Here is a 21,041-nt window from a genome sequence, read left to right as displayed (position 1 = left end):
AGGTGGCAAAGACAGAGTTCACTGAGAACATTTTGCAAAATGCCGTAAGTTATTTTTGTTTATTGCTTGGGATGGTACAAATAGATCCGAATTTAAGCTCAGGGATTCGTGGATATTTTCCTCATGAGATCTGTGTCTGTACAGAGAGAATGTTATAATATGCTTTCTTCTCCTTGGAGAGCGGATAATATCCCCCTGGCAACACGACAGATCACTTAAATGGAACAATAATATTAGGCAAGTGTTTGCAGTTGTCCTTCAGGGTGCGTTAGCATCTGAAAACAAGAGGGAATGGTGAGCATTATATGGGTAAGCAATTAGGAAGATAGAAGTGTGCTGGGGGGAGAGCAGCATATTTCAAAACTGGAGTATTTCATAAAAAGAGTCAAAAGCATACCTTTAAGTGAGCAGTTTGGGAAGATCTTGTTCTGTGAGCTACTGATGTGACCACTGAATATAAGGGATAGCCCCTTTTTCTGTGGCATAGGCTGTTGTCTGAGAGAAGACTTTGATCTGGCTTAGGGGTCTGCCCAGGGTCGGAAAGCCCCAGTCAGTTCAGTAACTGTGTCCGTGAAGGGTATATCTGTGCTCACTGACTTCTCCCAGGCTGGAAAGAAAATGAAAAATGAGCACAGAACCACCTCTTTGCATCTTTATGTGAAACAAGTTGGGAGACCATCTTCAGCTGAGGCTAATGGGAAAGCTCCATCAAGAACAAGGTTCCTTGTATAGCAAGTCCTGGTCACAGTCATCGTCATTCAGCTGAGAAACAGTCCCCTGCAATGCTCCTACTAACATTTATAATTTGTCCCTTGCATTGACTGAAAGCCGCTGGGATCCATGAGGCCCTGGCCTGGATCTGCTGTGGCCAGATGGGATTGCTGGGCCCCAGTCCATTTCATGTAGTGCCATCGCTTGCAGAACTATGTGCTTCAGCTCAGCTTTGTTGACTAGCCCTGAGTTTCTGCTACCTCTGTACTAGACATACTGGCTCCTGCAAAACTCAGATTTTCACCCATGTCAAGGTGGCTCCTCACCGTGAAGTCCAAGTGCCACTGCCCCACTTTCCAAGGTGGTACTTTCCCTGAGACAAAGGTATGAAAGGTTGATGTCTCCAGCAAGGAGGAGAAATGTCTGAAGCACCAATCACATTGCAGTTGAAAATGGAAATTAGTGTTATGATACCAAAACAAGCAGCTAAATTATGAAAGTCAGGCAACTTGGTCAACTTAGAGTTTGACATAAGGACAGGATGATTCCAATTATATGTTCATGCTTTTATTTCACTGGTGGTTCCAATTTTTGTCCTGCTTTTCCCATTTTATTTTTTTTCAAATATAAACTGTTTTGAAGGTCAAAGCCTTACGAGGCAGAACAGGTAGTGAAGTTTCAAACAATTTTGCACCAACAGTCTATTGCCCACTCATGCTAAGAACCCACGATTTAAAATAACTCAGAAGTCACAGTTTAAGCATTCATTGCAGGCCCAGTTTGTCCTCTAGGGGTTTTGTTTTTCAGGATTCATGTCCGTATGTGCTCAAATTTGCATGTTGTTTTATACATCCAGAAGAGCTAACTTCCTCCTTTTTCTTTCCTTTGGATGGATGCTATGGTTTTATGTGGGGATGAGTGACACTTATGACAGACAGGCTGACAAAACAAGGCAAAATCATGGGAGTCTGCAACATCAACAGTTATGTTGGTGTTTCAATGTCCCTGCTGAGGATGGGAAATATTTTGCCATCACTCTTCCTACATACACAGTCCTAAAGTGTTCAGAAGGGCTAAATTTCTAGTGAAATGATCTTCAAGTGTTGTGTTGTCATGACAGGGGGAGAAGCTGGAGTCAGTTCTCGTGCACCATAATATAACATGGAGCCTGTAGCAGAACTACAGTGGTGTAGCAGGACTTTTTTTCGTGGACTGGCACCTATTGGGAGCAATCAAATCCCCAGCCACTGCAATCAAAATAGCCTTTTCTCTGTATTGTCAGGATAAATTCCTGCAATCTATGCCATACCTTTCTCTGTGCTTGTCTGCTAACTATGCAGAAAGAGCTAAGCAATCATGCATAATTCATTACTCTTAATTAAAATGTAAATTTATTGTCAGCCTTTTTGGGTAATTAAAGCACCATTGTGGGAACAGGTTTACGTTCTGTATCTGGAGTTCCTTTTGCTAAAATAAACACATGACGCTTTATGCTCTGTTTGAAGAGGTGCAATGGATTACCAAGTGGGACAGAGCTGAACTTCCAGGGGAGGTCCATCAGCTGGTGTGTGTCTAATATTCAACAGAGTGCGAATCCACTTTGCCATAAAGTGAGCTGGCCTATTCTCTGTGGAGTTAGATGCCTGCATTTCGGATCTGGCACAGACATAAAGTATTATTTATAGGTATATTTCTCTCCCCCCCATCCCATCCCCTCCCAAAATCCAGCTTTTTATCGGCCTCAAGCTGTTTCTCAGGAGCCTTCAGAGCTACTTTGATGGATTGCTGTGCTTACTGTAAACAGTCGACTTACTAGAGTGTCTTGCAGGTTCGGCTTCATTCTTTATAGACCTTGAAGCTTCCCATGCAGTTGGGTATCCATTAAATGAAGGATTAAGTGCGTGAAAAAAAAAAAAAAAAAAAAAAGAAGAACAAGAAAAGTCTTCCACAAGGACAGAGTAGTGAGAGGGTGCTCGGCGGGGGACTTAGTTGTAATTGTTAGCATTTTCCCCTTCCTCCCTCAGTCCAATAAAATCTTCAAATTAAAAAGGGATGTAGTGAAGGTGGTCTTGGGGTTGTGGATGAAGTGCAAAGAGCTTCTCATGAAAGAAAACTGTCGTGGGGCCATGCAGGGGTAGAGGGAGGGAGAGGCTTCCCAGCTCCCCCTTTCAAAGTGCTGTGGGGATTAGGAGTGTTTCAGCACTGCTCTTTGGATTATTTCCTCCCTCCAACAAAAGCATGACCTCTCTGTCTCTGCCTGTGTCCTGTCTCTGTCTGTCTCTGCCTCCCGTGGACAGGCGGACAGAGGTCATTTCAGCTCTGGGGGAGGGTTTGGTGCTGAACAGAGACAAAGAAGGGAGGCTCTTTGCTGTGCCATCCCCTGAAGTCACATTATTCTCATGTACAGGCTACGCACATCTCTCTCGGAAGGCCCGGCATTCATTACCTGCCTTCTGCCATAACCTTACGGCTTCAGAAATATGTGGGGAATTTCACGATAGGCTCCCCCAGCCTAATCACCACGAGGGCGGGCGGTGGGCTCAGCCCCAGCCCTGCCACCCAGGCCCAAGCGGGTGCGGGCAGGGTGTGCGCAGCGGGGCGAGGGGCAGGGAGAGGACCAGCGTCAGGGCTGGTCGGAAAGGCGGTCCCTGGAGTGGGCCCGACTCAGCTCTGTTGCTGCGGGAAGTACCAAGCGAAACCGATAATTATCTACAGCACGTGTACCAGCTGCGAGCCTTTTGATGTTGGGGCTCATGTGTGTTGAGTTAGCCAGCACATCTTAATCAGATTGTCTTTTCTGTTTTTTAAATGAAGATTCGGAGCGCTCTTATCTCCCCGTCCCTTCCCCGCCTTTGAACTTGTGTTTCACTGACGTTTTCACAGACGCAGCCTTCCCCCGGCCAGGCCCCACCAGCGCCAGCTCAGCGAGGTAAAATGGCAGGTGCCGCTGGGTGTGCAGCCGCGGCTCTCCAAAACAAGGAGCTCTTCATCTGCCACCGCTTTTCAGTCTGCGATATTGAAACGTGTGTCATCGGTGGCACCAGGCAGTAGAAGGGGGAGAAAAAAAGGAGAGACAAAACCCTTGGAAGAGGCTCTGATGAGTTCAATAAAACCCTGGCCGTTTTGGCCTTCCCTGAGCACCAGCCATTTCCTCACGGGTGCAGGGAGTCTCCAGAAAGCAAACCCTAAAACTCATCAGCTCCGCTTGCAAAAGTCAGAGTCTTTGTCCTAACCACAAACACTTCACCAGCACCCCACCCGCCACAAAACACAATAGCTCATTCCCTCCATGGTTCTCCAAGCTTTTCACAGATATTAGTCAACATTTTCGTGTTATTATTACAGCTTTACTTTATTACTCTCCTTTTTTTAATAAAAATGCTCATGCTGCTTTGGCCCATTTTCTTATTTATAACCCAGTCTGTTTTAATAGCTGCATATAAGACTGAATTGAGGGGAAAAAAATGGGTATGTTTGACTCATTTCAGAATTGTTTCTGAAATGTTTTTCCAGCAGTCTTGATGGCCTGCATTCCCCCTGGGAGGCTCAGGTGCTGGCCAGCATGAACTGACCTTGCTGTAGCTTGGTCCAGGATATAAGCTTTCCCTCTGCATCATGCTGCACTTTTCCTCCTGCCTCTCATTTCATGGCTGTAGGCATCTGTTGCCTGCAACAGACAGGCACCTTCAGTGGGTACGGTCCTGCCTGGTGCCCTCACGAGCCTTTCACATGGCTGGGGAAAGGTCTGGGGAGGGCTCAGGTGCCTGGGGGATGGTGGCTGAGCACACGCGATGGCTTCACAGTATTATCTCACAGCCACAGCAGAGTAATCTCTTAGGTGGATTATTTCCAAAGCCACAACGAGAGCGTGCCATTTCCAGAGTCTCGTACAAAGCACTTGTGGAGCCGTTTTTCTTTTTGCTTGCCCACCGATGAAGGTTGGCTAAAAGCCATGCGAATCTCAGCCTCCTCACAAGATCGTCATTGCACGCCTGTAAGGGTAGACGTTGATGCTTGTTCTTGGAGCCCAGAGGAGCGTTAAGAGCCCAGCCTTAGTTCATCTGGCTCCCAAGCCCTCTGAGCAGTGTCGTCAAGGGAGGAGGCAGCCAGCTGACAACTGCTGGGTCAATCCCAGAACAGCTTGCCAGGGAAGCCTATCAAGTCACAGTAATCGGGTTTGATTTAAATCTTTCTCCTTCTCATCACTCCTTCTGGATTAAGTCATCTCCACCAAAGACGAGAGAGGCTGTCTTGGAAGAAGCACAGACGTGCTCTTGTACAGGTAGGCAAGCCATCATCGCTTTTGGATCTTAGCATCTTCATCCCAATTTTGCTGCTCCATTGGAGATGACACTAATCTAGGAAGCAGAGGCTTCTGAGCCCGCTTATTCATCCCAGGGTCATCTGATGGATAATGCATGGAGCTCTTTCCCCAGTACTGCAGTGGCTACAGTGGGGTGTGTGACACTGCAACAAGAAGGACTGTGAATCCTGGCCCTTTGGGAGTGCACATACAGGGGAGGCCATTTTACAGAGCATTTTTTCTTCATCTTGCACACTGTTTCTCACACTGAAAAAATGCAGCTCTTTACCTGAGGCTACAAGCTAGTACAGGCTTCCCTTGTGACTAAGCAGCACACTGGTTTGCAATACAATGCTTTCTGTGTGGAGCAAGGACATGAGTGCATGGGAGAGCTGGCAGAATAACCTAGTCCGGGTCTGTTCTTTCAGCGTGTCCCACTGTTGTGTCAGGAATGAAGACGTCAGCACGGTGTTGCCTTGCTCATGGCCTCAGAGGAGGAGGGTGGGTGGGAAAGGTTATCGCAGCGCAGGGAAACGGATATCAATGACAGGCAGCAAAAGCTAGCTGATTAAGTAAATAAGCTACCACCTTTGTTGTTGGTACCGCTCAGGGAAGAGTGGTCTCATGGCATCGGAGTGAGAGAAAGGGGATCTAAACTGCCCTGGCCTTTTGGGGGGACGGGCTGAAAGGGAGGCTTTCTTTGCAACATGTAGGAGGATGGCAGGAAGCGTGTTTTCTCCCAGACTCGTTGCTCACCCTGTGAGTGTGAGGGAGGCTGCTATATGCAATGCATGTGATCTTGCAGAATAAGAAGGATCACTGAACGGGTGACGCAGGAAAAGGAGGATTACACTGCATGTGATGGCAGAAGGAGGATGGAAGAGCATTCTTGCAAGCAGTGTAAGGATGGGGATTACTAAGGGATTTTCTTGGGGATCTAGGTATAACAAAGAAACTCTACCCTCTGCCTTACACTTGGGGTCTCTGAAAGGGCAACTGAGGGTTCATCAGAAGCCATCTCGTGTATGAGTCATGTAAGAGCAAGTACCACTTGCATGTGAGTATGATTTTTGGGGCCATACCCAGCAAGGATCACATCACTAGCAGCAGGAGAAGGTGTGGTGGGAAGCTTATTATAACTGTGACTGACTTATTCACCTTAATTGCAATAACAAAATTCTCTAGCTGGGAGGGGAAGGCTGAAGTTTGGTTGCGAGTCTTTAGAAGTAGCAGCCTCTGTGAATAGCCCAGCAAAAATGGTCGAATTTTGGCTGAGTTATGAAGTTTTGACAATGAATAATTGCTGTTGTTTACATAACACCCACGCACAAACCATAAACGTTTGGCTCTTTGACCTTAGCCATGGCCACAGAGATCTGCAATGGATGTTCTTCACGTCCTCCCCGCTACACTGCACTGCTGCCTTCCAGCTGCCTCAGCAAGGCTGCTCGGGGCAAGGGGGAGAAGCGCTGCAAGTGATACCAACAGCAGGGACAGGGACAGACTCAGCTTGAGGGGAGAAAACAAAGCTGGCAAGGGGCCAGGCTGCAGGAAACGCAAGAGAAAATCGAGGCCCGAGGAACAGAAAAGGATGAAGAGAAGAACTGAAAGGATAATTGCAGATGGGGAGACTAAGCTGTCTGCCAGCTCGGAGGTAAGAGCAGCCTTTGTATTGTACATGCAGACTGTTTGCTATCCACACATCATTTCATAAAGGACAGAGCACAATGCATGCGATGACAGTTGTATTGGCAGAGCAAGAGACAGAAAATTAGCAAACACTGAAGCGGAATTACCAATGGAGGGTCAAATAACAGGAGGGAAAGAATGGGCAAAGAAAGCTGGGAGAAAAAAACAGAATGTCTTCTACTCAAATGAAAAGGCTGTAACAGAAAAAAAAATGTTACATTCTTCCTAAGGGTAAGGCTGATTTCCCCCAGTGCTCTCCCTTGTCCCTGTCACATATCCCCTCACCTCCTGCCCAGTCTTTGTCCTTCCCTGCACCCAGCCCTGTCCCTTTCCAGGCCCCAGCCCCTGCTGAAGCCCCCCACTTCTCCTGCTTGCCACTGCCACCCTGTCTCCCCATCCAGCGTCCCCTCCATCATCCATCCTTCCTTCCTGCACCCTCGGCCTCCTCCATCAGGAGGAGGAAGGTGGCCACCAGCCGTGCTGCCACCCCCACTACCCACCACAGCAGCGGGCCAAGCCTCGGCTGAGTCCAAACCCATGCAGGGGGTGGCAGAGCAAATGCCCCCCTTTTCCCTCGGGGTGCTGAGTGCTGGTGGCAGGGGCACTGCTGCCCCGAGGCCTTCTCCTCCGGTGGCAGAGGACACGCAGGGGCAGGAGGGGATCTCCACAGCAGGGCAGCGCGAGGTGCCAGCAGCACAGATGACAGCAGGATTATCCCTCTGCCTGGCAGCAAGGATGAAACCTGACCGGTGGCCACCGCCGCAGCATGCAAGCTGATATTTTTAAAGCTAAGCCGAAAGGAAAAGTACTGTCCCCATGTCTCTTCAGGATGGCCAGGTCCAAGCTGCATTTCGGAACCCTGTGAATGTCATCTTAACTGTTTCACAGTATTAGTCCACCCAAGACTGAGCAGATCGGGATTTGCTCTCCTTTCTCTCCCTCTCACAGCGCAGTCGTGCTCCACCGCTCCCTGTGAGATAGTGAAGGTCAGATCAGCCGGGTGCCTCTTTCCCAAAGCCGTCAACCACTGCGGTTACAGCTGGATGGGAACCACAGGAGGATTTTCAGAAAACAGACAGGGAATAAATAGGCTGTTCTTCCCTTCCTCATCAGTTGTGAGGAGAACCAAGGGCAGGCCCACACCGTGGCCTCCCTCAAAATGGTGGGGCCTGGGCAGCAGGAAGCTCAGCAGGAGCAGCCCCCTGAGCATCACCTGGCTCTCTAGTGGGTTTTGTAGTGAACTCTCTGCTCATACCCATGCTCAGTGGAATAATGCCAGCTGGGTATTATGTATTAGTGTTTCACTTATAGCACAGACAACCCGGCTGATCTACCTAAGACAAAGCAACTTTCATTTGCAGCCCTGGTTAAAATATGTGCCTTCATCAATGTGCAAAAGGGCCTGCATGAGAGAGTTTTCCTTCACTTCTATCAGTTAACAATGCACAAAATGGTTTCAGTCTGGAAAGGAGAAAGCTCAGGGAGATTTTATCAAGTACATAAATAACTGAAGGGAGGGTCCGAACAGGATGGAGCCAGGTTCTTAGCAGTGGTGCCCAGTGACTGAACAGGAGGCAGTGGACACAAACTGAGACACAGGAGGCTTTGTCTGAACACCACAAAACACTTCTGTGCTGTGAGCATGACCAAGCACTGGCACAGGTTTTCCAGAGAGGTTGTGGAGTCTCTCACCTTGGAGATCTTCAGAAGTCATCTGGATGTGTTCCTGGGCAGCCTGCTCTGGGTGGCCCTGCTTGAACAGGAGGTTGGAGGAGGTGACCTCCAGAGGTCCCTTCCCACCTCAACCACTCTGTGATTCTGTGATTCTTTGGGTGCTGGCACAGTGAATAGCAAGAGAAAAGTCAATGGAGGAAAATGGGAAGCATGGGGAGGCTGTGGGTAGTCTCTCTACGGGATGTGCAAAAAGCTGGAGGAAAGATGTAGAGGAGACAAGAAGGGACAAAACAAAAACAAAAACAAAACAGTGGTCGTCCAAAAGAAAGCAGGAGGGGAAGGAACCAAATGTGAGAAATCAGACTCTGGGCCTCGACTTCTCCCACTGGTGACCGAGAACAAGAGGGAAATCCAAGCGCCTACTGACCTTTCTTTGATTACGCTTAAAAAGGAAGCCTCTGCCCTTCAGGCTGGAAGTGTACTCATGTCAAACACCAAATCCCACAATATCTACTCAAACAAATCTCAGGTGACTGCTATGATAGCAATTCTGTGTGAGGATGCACTCCAGCATTTGACCAACAGTGGTAGATAGATAGGTAATTCTGTTAACAGTGAGAAGTGTAGGTAATTTGTTGTGGGAATTTAGGATTGTAGCCACAGTGGCTGCAACAGCAACTCTGAGCTACCCCTGCTTAATTAGAAACATAGCTGGGTTTTGTCAAGGCAGGTAGCTTCTCTGATGTCTGCTAATGGACTAAATTGCATCTGTTTAGACTGGAGCGTTTTTTTGGCCACCCTGACTGCTGGGAATAAGAACCAGACTGGGCCCCGACATAAGCAAATATATCTCCCAGTTACTCATTCAGGGGTTAGAGATGTTGCAACCTGCCAGCTGCTGGGCACGTATTTCCCATTGCAGCTTCCCCATTGACCACACTTAGCTAGAACTTGGTCTGATCCCGTGTCTTGGTCTGATCCTGCAGCCTGGAGATGTCCACACAGCTCTGGGCAAATCGAGGTGCTCAGCCAGTCTGAAGGTCTTTTCTCTACCTGCCCAAGCATAAGCACTGGTGTCTCCAGAAGAACATCCACATCTTATTGAAGAGAGAAGAGCACAAAGGAAAGGGCAGATGCTGGAGCGTTGCTGTGTCCTGCCTCCTGCTGAGGTGTGTCCCATGCTGTCACAAGCATTTCTGATGAAAAATTGAAGCAGCTACTGAAGCTGAAGTGACGAAGTGAAAACACCTGTCTGCCGAGAAACATTACAGCACCTAGTTTCTCTCGCAAGGCATTCAGAGCTAAGGTCATTCCTTTTCCTGGCTGCCCGCCAGGTTGCCCCTTTCCTGTAACACCACTGCCTTCGAGGTGCTCGCTGCCCGATGGTTCTGCAGCTCTCCTGGCTCCAGCTGGCTCAAGCAAGAAGAAAGAAAAGGGGAGATTTCCAAAACTTGCCTCCCCTGGTCTGAGAGGAACTGACAAAAGTAAGCCGCAGAGCCAGGAGCTCAACATTTCACTTCAGCTGTCTCGCTTCCTTTAGCTACTGTGTTGAGTGCTGTTATTAGACTTGTTGCTCCCAAAAGCATCACTTTTAGGACTAACTCCAGAATGACTATGAAATAAAGGCAGCTTACGATCCAGGCATAATTCCTAAGGTTACTAACCCTATCAGAGTGGTTGAATAATGAGAACAAGAGGCAGAAACCATCTGGAACAAATCCTTCAGCCTCCAGCACACAGTGTTTTGATATTCCCCCGTGACCTGAAAGCCAGTCCAGAGCTACTTCACCTACCCAAAGCACAGATGTCCTCATGGGTGGGAAAGCTGTGCCTTTCTAGCACAGCTGAACTACCCTGCCGCATGGGAAGAGCTTTTAGAAAAGGTGCAGACCCCATCCGTTAACAAGATTTTTTTGGTCCAAGGGCTTCGTGGGATATTCTCTTCACCTTCTGCAGGGGGCTGTGCACAGAAGTGCAGAGAAATTGTCTGGTATCCAGATACTGTCTGGGAAAATTGGAGAGGCTCAGTCTAAACTGTGTCCAGGGGAAAACCATGCTAACAGCCACTCAGCAAGGCTGAATGTCCTTGGCAGCTATTAATTATTATCAGCCCTTTACTTCAACAAAGTGTGTGAGAGGCTTTCAAATGCAGCATTCCACAATCCCTGCACAAGCGATTATTGATTTGGCACCAAAAAAAATGAGGGTGATAAGTTTCTGTTTGGAGTGGGCTGGAAGGACATAAATAAAACCATAAAGTCAGGAAAGTATGTGCTTCTTTTGAAGGACATGTTGCTTTTTGCTTGTTGGGTTTAACTTTTCCTTCCCATCAAGGTCTCCTTCCTACTTTTGGGAGGCAATTGATGGATGGGGAGGAAGCTTACTTTTGACGTATTTCATTGAGGAATCTAGAATTAGTGGTTACGGCATGCTGGCAAAGAAATCTAACATTAATTTCTTTATGGATTTAGATTCAGTCCTTTTATAACAATTTTCAGAGAGCCCTTGACCAAGTTTGTCCCTGTAAATTTTTCCATTGTTTCCCAGGATCCTTAGTGGTGGGAAGGAAATGCACTGCAGCTGTACAGAAATGTGTGAGGCTGTTGGATCTCTGATAGGAGAAAAAGCAGGGATTTTAATAGCTGTCATCCTAATGAGCCTTGATCTTTGGCACTATGGTATGTATCGCAGTTTACTGGCATGGCAGAAGATTGAACCACCCCCACTTACACAATAGCAGAAACCAAGCTTGTGATTTGCCTTTAATTTGCAGTTTGTGTCCCGCTCTCCCCTTCCCCTTGCCCTCCTCCTTTTGTGCTCCTCATTCGCACTGTAATCAGAGGTGGGTTAGCATAATGCCACTGTGATTCAGGTTTCAATAACTGCCACCATCTGTGATGAATCAGAGAAGATGCAGCAGGGAGGAATGGCTCACAAGGAGGTGACTTTCCCTTTCCAGACTTTAAGCACAAGGGATTCATACAGCCTCCTTGAGGCAGCCAGCGAGGGTGCCTGTACACCTAGGGGGGCAAGTTTCCTGCACAGCTGACAGACAGAAGTGGCTACCTCCAGATCTGATCCAAAGCTGCTTTGCGGGGTAGTCAAGGTTGCAAGATACGAAGCCTGCTCCTCCTCCTCCCTGTCACTGGCCCGGTCCATTACGTGCGCATCACATGAAGGTGATGTCTAACAAATCAAGTAGTGCCAAGGGACATCCCTAGCCACTGATTCCTGCTGGTACATCTCTACTGCAGGTACATCCACGCTATCAGGATGGTTCCTGGCATGCTTTTGGCCCAGATCCACTGGGATTCTCTCCCAAAATTCTCCTGAGCAGCTTGGGAATTGGTAGGAGCCACTGGGCACTTTGCAGGAGCCATACTGGGCTGCAGGATGGGCCAGCCTGGCTGTTCCTTGACAGCTTGCCAGGGAAGGGTCTCCGGCAAATTTCATGTCCTAGCATAGACCCAGACTACTTCTCTGAGGTTTTCCTTTATTTTCTTCCTCCTCGTTACCAGAAGAGCCCTGCACATGCCCAGCAGATGGCACTCCACCATGGTTTTACACTGAGAAGCCCCTCATAGGTAACGTTGCCCATCTGTGGGGGCACGGGGTGGTGGGCAGGGGCTGCCCTGCCCAGCCAGTACCGCCGCTGTGCCTGGGGAAAGCCGTACTACGCCTCGGCATGCATGTTGAGGGGAACGGATAACATGACTTCATCCACATACATATGCATATATATACACACATGTATGTATAAGTACATATATCTCGTAGGTGCAAGCCCGCTGTCCATTGCTGGAACACCAGGGCATGAAGGGTTTGGGAGGGCAGAGGTTGTTCAGCATTTCAGAGGCTCTGAGGGTGGCTGTGTGCTCACAATATGATGATGCTGTCAGGCTCCAAATGAGATCAAGCTTTTGTCTTACCAGGCCTGTTGCACAGCCGGTGTAAGGGACACATTTTAGTCCACACTGACATGGGAGGACAGCACTGCTCTGTACTGTGCATCTCTTGAGAGGAGCTTCCCTGCCTGCGGTCACGTAGGTCAGTCTGACACACCAGCTCCATCTCAGCACCCATTGCTTTAGCTGCAAAGTCATCCCTTTCTCTTTCTTCTACTTATTTCATGATTCAGTGCTCCCCTGACTAAAAAGTATGGCTCAGAGCATCTCCTCGTCAGGAGAGTCCGGGAGAGAGTCCTTGATCCACTAGTCTTCTAGAGATCGCCTTCGCAGAGCATGACAGGATTATTCTTACGATTGCTAGAAAACGCTAAAGATAAAGGCGGGCCTGCTGGATTCACTCCAGTGAAAAGTAAGCCTTGACTTCGTGAGTTTAGTCATTTTTTTCTGAGCTAATTCCCTCAGATAGCTCTCCCTTTTGTCATTTCTGCTGGCTGTTCACCCAACTCTATGCGGTGACAGATGCCTCGCAAGGACAAAGTCACTGCCTCCCCTGGTGCTAGATTAAGCCCAAAGCTCAGCTGTTCTCACCTCCTGTGGATAGCTGGGTACCTCGGTGAGCTGGGATATTACTTTTTCTGTTGTCGTAAGCAGGCTTTGGGCTTGGAAAGCAGAAACTTGCTGCTTGGCACCAGCAAGAAGCTGCTGCTCCTGGGGTCAGTGTCTCCACTCAGGCTCCTTGCGTGAAACAGGAGTGGTACAGGGAAGACAACACCATCCTACAGGACTGCTGAGCCAACAGCTGCGGCTTCCTACCAAGCAGTTTGCCTAAGAGGCTTTAGATTTCACGGGTCTCCTCTTCCCTTCTGACATTTCAAAAAAGTTCAGGTTGGTGAAAATTTGTGCTGCCCTTTTGAAACAGTTGCCTCCATGGTCCAGATTTCTCTCTGAAGGATACGAGATGACCAGAAATAAGTAATTTGTTATTTCTGTCGCATGCAAGTGTATGCTTTTCACTTTTAAATGCATTTTGGGGTTGTTTCATGCACAGAGGTGCAATTATTGGGCTTTCAGTATCTTTTGTCTTCTAGTATGAATAACAATGCTTACCCTGGTACACGGAAGATGTCAAGTACCCGAGGCTGAGCTTTGAACCTGCGTCAAAGGAGAAATGCACCTCTTTACCTCAGCAGAAACAAGCCTTGCACTGCTGAATACAGAGCTTATCAGTTTGTTGAGTCTGCAGCTTAGGTCCAGGTCTGTGCACGAAAATCCTACAGGTGGCTGCACCAGAAGGCTGGTGCTCTGCAAGCACTTCAGCTTCCTCCCCATAACACCCAGAGTTTGGGGTCTGGTGCTTCCTGGGTTCTTCCCATCACAGACGCCATCTCAGCTTCATCTCTTCCCCAAAAGTAAATAGTTTGAACTGAAATTGCCCGTGCTGGACAGCCCTCAGGGTTTGAGTCAAAACATCTCCAGTGTTTCCAAGTTTGGGATGAAGAGGAAATGCATCCTTCTGCTGCTGCTGCCTCTTCTGGCTTACAGCGCTCTCTCTGTGTTTGGCACAGCTTAGCATCTTCATGGAGCTGGAGCCTGGCGTTTGGCAAAGTCCTCAGTGACAGGTTTGATTAGGATTTTCCCTGCCAGATGTGGGGCAATGAGGGTCTGCTAGTACCCAGGCACTGAGAAGGAAAATCATAAGCAGCCTTCCTGGGAAGAGAAATGCTGAGAAATCTAGGGGCTGGAGAAGGAGGCTGGCTGCGGAGGGAGAGAGGGTTGCAAGAAGCAGGGAAGCAGGAACAGATGCTGTGACCTTGCTCGTGCATCATGCTTCAGTTCCTCCCTGAGTGTGGAAAAGCAGAGGGATGTGGTGAAGGAGAGGGCAGAGAAGCTTCGTCCCCAACCCTCCTCCCTGAGCAGTCATTTCCCTATTACGGTCCTGGAAGCAAAGTCATCAGTGCTGCAGAGGGCTGGGCCAGGAGAGGGGCTACAAAGCCATCCAGCAGCTGGCACCATGGCCTATTCCCTCCCTCCCGTGCAGCTCTGTGTGGTGGGGCCACCCCCAGACATGAGAGGAGGCTGCTTCATGGCTCCCCCAGCTAGCCACCCTGGGTGGCATGTAGCTACAGCTAATTATGGGGGGCTTGCACGGCACAGACCTCGAGGTATTTTTGCCTCCTTGGACCTGTTCCAGCCTGGTTTCGCGTGCACACAGCACTGATCTCAGGGCTATGATCAGTGAAGGCACTCACAGCCATGCAATTCCCTTTCCACGTGGCTTCCTAGGTTGTCCACCACACTGTCTGACCAAAGCACAAGAGAAAAATCCCAGAGAAATCTGCGGGACACGGCACAGTAAACTCATCACACAATAACCTAAGTTGAAGGCATGAGAAAGATAGGCAAGGAGAGAAAAATAGTAAAGGTAGGTATAGCTCACGCACAGCCAAAGAGGTCTTCTCAGGCTTCTTCTGCCTGCTCTGTGCTGCTGGCAAGAATCTCCTAAGACATATGCTGGCAATAGGAGGGAGAAAGTAACTATTCCTACGCGTGTGGTACTCTTGAGTGTTGTCACAGCAAATGAATGAGCACAAAAAAAATGAGCACATAAATGAGCACAAAGGCAACAGCCCTCATTACTGGGGTAAGAGCCTGCAAATCAGGTCACTCCAGGGCAAGAGCAAATGCCTTTCTGGTGGGTGCAGCATTTCTCATGGCGTATCTGCTCTGTGGGCATGCAAAGATCTTTGTCTGCAGGACTGTCATTTCAGCATCTTTCATTGGAAGTTATGTTTCTCCTTAAAGTCAGAAGAAGCAGCCCTGCTGTTGGTTCAGATAGGGGCAGGAGACTGATGTGTGTGCCTGTGGGATTTTTTCCCTACAGAGCACAAAGGAAAAAGGGGCTCGTTCTGTAAATGTAGTCCAACTGACCCGAAGCGACCAAAACCTTAGAGAAAGAAAAGAAGGAAAATGGTGTGTATATGATATTTTGTTCTTGCCATTTCAGGCGGCTGACATAAACCTAATGAAAAAGCTGCACTTCTATCGCAGGCTGAAATGCCAGCTCTGGGTATTGCTACGATAAGCAGCTCCCAATTTAACTGAAAGAGAGGACACAATAGCAAAGACAAAGAGACAAAATGTGTGTTTTTTACTTAGACATTTCATTCCTGCCATCCCTCCTGCCTATTCTCTTTCAGCTCCCCCCTTGATATTTCACCTGGGAGCTGGAGGGCTGCCTGCACACACAAACGACATCCAGACAAACCCAGCCTACTTTTGCATCACACCCTGCAGTCCCCCAGCCCCGCCGCCCTCCCATATCACCCCTTGCTGTGTGCCTGTAGAAAACCTTTGTCTCTGCAGACCCCTCGGGCTCGGCACCACCACCACGGGGGCTCACAAGGCAGGTGTCCCAATTTCCAGCACCGCCAGCAGCCCTGGCCATGCGGGCAGGGAGCGGCGCGGCTGCAGAAAGCGATAAGCCGCTCGGCAGCACCGTGTTTATCTCTCCCCGGTGGCAGCGGCGGGCAGGAATCGTTTCTCCTTGACCCTGGGCACGCCAGGAGGGCTGCAGCCGAAGCTATCTCAGACACCAGCTCCTGCAGGAGCAGCCCGAGCATCCTCCTCCCCCCGAGGATGAAGGGGCTGGGGGGCCGTGGTGGGTTTGCCCCGAGGTGGCAGCCACCCATCCACTTTTTTACCCCCCTTAATCTGTTTTCTTGCAAAAATAAAGGAGTTTTAATCATGTGAGTTGCCATCTGGAGGTCAGGCCACTGTGAACAATGAGCTTAGGCCGTAATTATATTTATTTTGGGTTGGTTTCTTCATGCAGCTCGTTTTAATGCCTTGGGCCTCCCTGGTACGTTCAGCTAAAGGAGCAGAGTTAATTGGAGGAGTCTGGCTCAAATACTGAAGGTTACTTGAAACCTGCAATTTCAGACAGATTAAAGAAATCTATGAAAGCACTCAAACGAACCACAGATCCCAAAGGATACCCATAGTACAACTTCTATTAGCTCGCAGTATACCGCGGACCTGGAAGAATGCTTGCAATGAACATTGGTTGCAGAAGAAGCTAAAAACCTGTGGTTTAGAAACTGCCCGTGTCAATGAATTGACCTGCCAGCCGCGACACAGCCTTGGCTCCCTTGCTAATGCGACCGTTTTACAACAGCTGGGGGAAGACTTTGCAGGGTAAGGAATTATCTGTAATATCTTTACGATAAGACGTTTAAGAAACACCTTCTCCCCACCAGTTCCTCGTCCTCTCCAACCCCTCCCGGCAGTCCTCTCACCCTCCTCCTGCCCCAAGCCCATCTCCTGCAGATCACTGTTTTTGTGCACCCCCCGGGGGCTGCCACGGAGTGAAACCGATGGCTGCCTTCGTTTCCAGGCATCGTTAAGGGATCAGCAGCCCATTTCTTTTTGACCTCTTATTTCCTTATTGCCGTTGAACCCTTCTGTGTTTACACAGAGGTGGGCGCCTCGAATCGCTGGCTCCCTGAACAAGATGAAGGGCATCCGGGAGGGACAAGGAGAAGGAAGGAGGAGAAAGGCAACTTGCTTAAAGCCAGTTGTCATGCTGGAGGGAACAGCAAAGAGAGCAGCTGGCAAGTCGGTGTGTGATTAAGCTTGACCCAATGGTTGGTCCTGTCCCTGTGCGGGATCGATGCCCTTTCTGGGGGAGAGGACAGGGATGTGTGCCCAGGCCTTGTGGGCTAACAGGCCACAAGCTCAAAAGAGACTGTCGTCCTTTTGTCTGTCCTGTGTTTTGTATACGCAGCTTTTTGTGGCTAGAGACCCATAAGAGACCTTGTTAAACACAGGATCCGCTCGGCATGTTCACCTCGTGTTCCTGGGATGATGAGGTGGCCAGGCTGAGCTGAGGTCAAGAAGTGAAGCTACTTTGGGTTGTAGATTGGAACTTATCAGTCAAATAAAGATGAACGGCCTGGCAATGAAGAATGGCAGCACCCTCAGATGTGTTGTGCCCTGTGGTTGTGTCCTCCCCACACTTTGCCCATCCCAGTTTTGTTGCTGAGAAAGCTTTCCCCAGGACAGATCTTGCCAGAAAGAAAGAAAGAAAGAAAGAAAGAAAGAAAGAAAGAAAGAAAGAAAAAGGAAGGAAGGAAGGAAGGAAGGAAGGAAGGAAGGAAGGAAGAAAAATAGAAGAAAGAAAAATAAAAGAAAGTAAAGAAAGGAGAGAAGGAAGGAAGGAAGGAAGGAAGGAAGGAAGGAAGGAAGGAAGGAAGGAAGGAAGGGAGGGAGGGAGGGAGGGAGGGAGGGAGGGAGGAAGGGAGGGAGGAAGAAAAAGAAAGAAAGAAAGAGAGAGAGAGAGAAAGAAAGAAAGAGAAAGAAAGAAAGAAAGAAAGAAAGAAAGAAAGAAAGAAAGAAAGAAAGAAAGAAAGAAAGAAAAAGAAAGAAAGAAAGAAAGAAAGAAAGAAAGAAAGAAAGAAAGAAAGAAAGAAAGAAAGAAAGAAAGAAAGAAAGAAAGAAAGAAAGAAAAAAGAGAGAAAGAGAAGAAATAAGAAAATATTCACAGTTGTCTCTCTGTAAGAGCCTCTAAAATGCAGTAGTTATGATTAGAGTTTCTCTGAATTGGGGAAGAAAGTCTGCTTTTATTTTGATACTTTTTGTCTGTTGCCCTTTAGGAAATTTCAGTCAGCTGTGCCATTTTGCCTTTTATCCCATAGTTCTGCTGCTTTGACATTCAGGTTATGGACCAGGAACACACTGGCACCAGTGACAGCCATTGTTTTCATCACAATGCTTGGGTTGCAAGCTAGTCGGGGAAAATTGGCATTCAATTCATGGCAACTGTTGCAAAATCCCAAACATTGCAAAGCAAATGCCCCGTCTTTCTTCTGGTTTCTTGTCTCCCAGGGAATGTCTGGTACTGCGAGCACTTTGCTGGGAGCCAGCAAACGACCCAAAATTTATTTTATTTTTCAGATGAATAGTGGCTTTGTTTGGATATTCAGTGTGCAACGATGTCAACATTAAGGTGAAAAGTGCTGGAGAGGAAGAAGGTACAGCAGGACTATAACGGAGAAAAGAGAATGGGGCGTAACTGTGAGTGGAGGAAAAGGAAAAGGTAGGTGACTAGGAAGAAATGGTAAAGGCAGCAGCAGAAGTGGGAGAGAGGGAAGGGAAGCGGAGATCCCCAATCCACAGCAGGAATTGATGTGCCTTCACCTTAACCCTCACGCGGGGGTGAGGAGGGCGTGCAGCCGGTTATACCATGGGTGGCTGAATAATCAACGAGTCCAGCAGCATATATCGTCCTCATTGTTAACAGGGGCTTGAAATTCTTCTCTGCTCTGAGACTACCCAACCCTCTGAGACCATCCAGCCAAAAGCCCATTTATTTTTCTCTCAAGCACAGTCGTATTAATAGAAGCAGCTCAGGAAGCCCTCATCCCAGCACAGTTTCAACACTTTATACAGCAGGGGGTCTTAATGGGATCTCCTCCATCCAGGGTGCCATTAGTTTCCTCCCCGTCTCTCCATTTTCCCCTTTCTAATAAAATGCTAGTCTAAACACACACTGGGGTGTTAAGAGGAGTGATTTCTACACTGGATGTGTGTGTATGCATGAAGGAGCTCTGACTTGTTCAAGCCTTTAGCTTTGAATGTTTGCACCCGTGTCAAAAAAAAAAAAGGAAAGAAATAAAATCCTACAAAGTCTGGGTGCCACAGTGCCCCTGTGGGTAACCTGCACGGAGCCTGACGCTGCCCAGCTCGGCACTGCAGCATCCCAGCCGGGCTGAAAGATGTCTTCACATCTGGGCTGTGTGAAAGCAGCTATTTTGGTTCCAGAAACTGCCTTATTAGCATCGCTGCAGCCTACACAGGCATCTCCTTACCCAGTGAGCACTCACCTCCTCCCCTCGGCTTTCTGCCCAGGAGCGCAGGAGGTATTATTCCCATCACAAAGACACTGATGGCTGCGAAGCCATCGAAGCGGCTTTTCTGAGCAGTTATATACTAGTGTGAAGCATAAGCACTTTGGAAAAGGATTTTTTTTCTCTCTTCCTTGGCCTGATTATTGTCTGTCTTCTTACTCTAGCTGTCTTATCTCACTATTTACCAAATAACCTGGCACACTGACCTTTTGGACTTCGCACTGGCTTCCTCCTCCTTCTTCCCAGAAATCACGGACGGTTTTCTGCGCAAACACAGCCAAGCATCACACGGGTTCTGCTCAGGAGACCATGCTTTCTGGACAAAACTAGCTATCGATTGCACATTTTGAGACAACTGGGGCATCACAAGGATGCACTGTTCAAGTGCTTCCCGACATAAAGCTGCATGACAACTCGCAAATTCAAAGAACAAGAGTACTCTCCTCACCCCCACCTCCTGCCCCTGGTTTCCTCTCATTTCTCTTGAGCCATTTGGAGCCACAAGTATGGGGAAAGACTGAAGACAGTTTCCCAACTGGAGCTGTAGGGAGCAGCTTGCTTCCACACATGTGCCAGCCGGGGAATAGCGAGATGCCTCGCGTCGTGCCTCATCTGCTGAGTTTTGCTGAGCTCCTGCGCCCATGTGTTCAGTAGCTCTCCCCCTTCTGCAGTGGGGAGAGGATGGTGAATTGGCAGTATTGAGGCAAACTCTTCACATTACCTCAGATCTTTGCACTTCCAGCTGTCCGAAATCAGACTTTCTTGCCAAGCCAGAGTGTTGTGACTAAGGAGCAGAGATCCCCCCAGTAACCGTGGCTGGTGTCAGCGGGTGCCTTGGAACAAATCTGTGTCTGTGACAGGAGGCTGCTTTGGGCAGAGCTGGTGTGGACACTACCATCATACCGGCCTCTTTCCTTTCTGTCTCTTTTGTTCCTCCTAATTTGTATTTTTGTGGGTAAACCAAGCAATGCATAGCTTTGCTTCTTACTGTCACACACTTGGGTCACCCCAGGGAGTCACGACGCAGATTTTCCATTAGCGTCAAATGTACAGGGATTTATGAACTCCCATAACCTGGAGCTGATGAGAGCAGATTAGGGAGCAACTGTTTTTAGATAACTTGCATACCTAAGAAATCAGCTAATATAGGGCTGCCTGCTGACAGGTCATTTATTTCCCAAAGAGCGTGAGAGAATACCACGGTGACCTCCTCTTGTTATATTGTCACTTTATTATACACACGCACGTATACGTTGAGGGTTTGGTATTCATTTCTCTCCCTCCTCACACTGAGCTAATGCCCCAAGCTTTATCCAGAAATCCTGCACTAGGACTTCTTGTTGGTACAGGCCCTTTGCATTGTGTCTGTGCACCGAAACACGAGGCCAGACACATCCGTTTAGTTTTAACGTTAATAGCCATGCCAGTGGGTCACAAAAAAAAAACAACACGTAGCCTTCACCACCTCCTCTAGATGGATTCAGGCTGCCAATACCCTATGTGAGTCTTGCCCATCTTCATTGCTGTAGGTTACCGAGAGTGTACCTTGCAGTTGCCCCATAGCCCTTTCGCAAAGAGCCGACAACACTAAATGAGAGCCACGAGAGAGAAACTTCGCATCTACCCAGAATCCTTCATCAGCAGGGCTCTGATTTTATGCGAGGTGGTGGTGTGCCTTGCCCTCCAACCACTCTGCGAGGCAGAAAGGGCTGTCCTGTGTTTATACGTCCCATGGTAAACCGTGTCCCACGCCACAGAGTCTGAGGCTTTAAGATGAGTGTCTTGTGCCTGGTCATGCAAGCATCCCCCCTAGTAAAATGAATACCTCCAAACCCTGTGCCTTTGACACGG

General features: G+C 48.5%; 1 long non-coding RNA gene across 2 annotated transcripts; it reads left to right on the top strand.

Annotated features, from left to right (window-relative positions):
• Positions 1 to 5,159: 5,159 nt before the first annotated feature.
• Positions 5,160 to 20,196, top strand: LOC106036034 (uncharacterized). Of its 2 annotated transcripts, XR_010825684.1 has the most exons (5): positions 5,160 to 5,914; positions 6,375 to 6,668; positions 16,118 to 16,479; positions 18,238 to 18,379; positions 19,355 to 20,196. It is a non-coding gene; the product is annotated as an uncharacterized lncRNA (long non-coding RNA). The 2 variants fall into 2 exon arrangements; XR_010825683.1 differs by lacking the exon at positions 19,355 to 20,196 and having other exon boundaries at positions 18,238 to 18,752.
• The last annotated feature ends 845 nt before the right edge of the window (positions 20,197 to 21,041 follow it).

Source organism: Anser cygnoides, chromosome 1, assembly GCF_040182565.1.
Source record: "Anser cygnoides isolate HZ-2024a breed goose chromosome 1, Taihu_goose_T2T_genome, whole genome shotgun sequence".
Lineage (NCBI taxonomy): Eukaryota > Metazoa > Chordata > Aves > Anseriformes > Anatidae > Anser > Anser cygnoides.
Note: the sequence above shows the minus strand (reverse complement) of the source record. Positions and strands in the feature narration are given on the sequence as shown.